This window comes from Alligator sinensis, unplaced genomic scaffold, assembly GCF_000455745.1.
Source record: "Alligator sinensis unplaced genomic scaffold, ASM45574v1 scaffold632_1, whole genome shotgun sequence".
Classification (NCBI taxonomy): domain Eukaryota; kingdom Metazoa; phylum Chordata; order Crocodylia; family Alligatoridae; genus Alligator; species Alligator sinensis.
Genome location: NW_005842408.1, coordinates 634,440 through 635,744, shown reverse-complemented (window position 1 = coordinate 635,744; position 1,305 = coordinate 634,440).

The window sequence follows — 1,305 nt, the reverse complement described above, 5'->3', positions numbered from 1 at the left end:
CCGGAGCTGGGGCAGGAAAGGGGCCGCGGCCAAGCACAACAGAGCATCCGAGCGCCACATCCTGCCCGTTCCCTCGGCCCGGTCCGCCCCGGCCGCTGGGCTGCCAGGGAACAGCCGGTCACCCGGGCAGGACAAATATTGTTGTAACGCGAGCCCCGTGAGCCGGGCGCGCAGAGCGCAGCCGGGCAGGAAAGCCCCTTGCTGCGCGGGCCTGGCCGCTGCGCTCCCTGCTCCCAGCTGACACCGCACAGCCTGCCTCCTCCGGCCTGCGCCCTTGCCCGGGTCGGAGCTGGCCCGCGTGCCCTCGCCGGCCCCAGCAGCAGGGGACTCAGGGCGGATCGGTCCCCTGGCTGGTCTCGCTCCTTGTGCCCGCCTGCGTGTCGTGGGCGAGTCCCGCTGTCTACGCCGGAGCTTGCTCCCTGCTGTCCTGGCAAATTTAGATTTCCCTTTCCAAACCTCTGGCTTCCTGGAGCTGGGCTGGTCTCGGTGGGGGCGGACGACAGGATGAGGAGCAATGGGCTCAGGCTGCAGCAAGGGAAGTTGAGGACAGATAGGAGGAAAAAATGTCTCCCCAGAGAGGTGGTGGGATCTCCATCCGTGGAGGTTTTCAAGACCGGGGTAGACAAAGCCCTGGCTGGGATGATGTAGTTGGGGCCGGTCCTGCTCGGAGCAGGGGTTGGATAGATGTGACCTCCTGAGCCTCCTTCCACCCTCATTTTTGATAACTCTGTGAAATGGTTTTGCTAAGGCCCCTGCTGCAGCGCGTCCCTCCAGACGGCTGGTGTAAGCGTCCCTGAGGTTACTGTAATGCCGACAATGCCAGGGTGCAGCCCTGAAATTATAATATTTGCGTATGGACTGTCATCTCAGCCAGAGTCGGGCACTGGTAGTTTATACAGGGGAAGAAAGCCGGTTCCCTTGGTGAGTCCACGTGGCCACTGCTGGCAAACGCCGGTGGGAAAGCTCGCCGCCTGCCCCGCCGCCCGCGTGGCCCTTGGCATGGCGCGAGGAGCCCGGCGCGGCCTGCCCGTCTCTGAGAGGCGCCCGCAGCAGCCCAGCCGGCGGGATGCCACCCACTCCTGACCGTCCCGTGCAGCGCGGACCCTTGCGCCGGCATGTGCGCCGCACGCCGTCCGCGCAGCTTGCCCGAGTGACGTGTAAGGGGCCCGGGGCGTGTGAGCCGGCCCCCACCCCGGCGCTCCTTCTGCTCAAGCAGACGTCGCCGTAAGCGGTCCAGGGCGCAGGATCTCTGTCGGCAGCGGGCTGCTTCCCCAGCGGCTGGGGGGGCGGGGGGGGGCTTGGCGG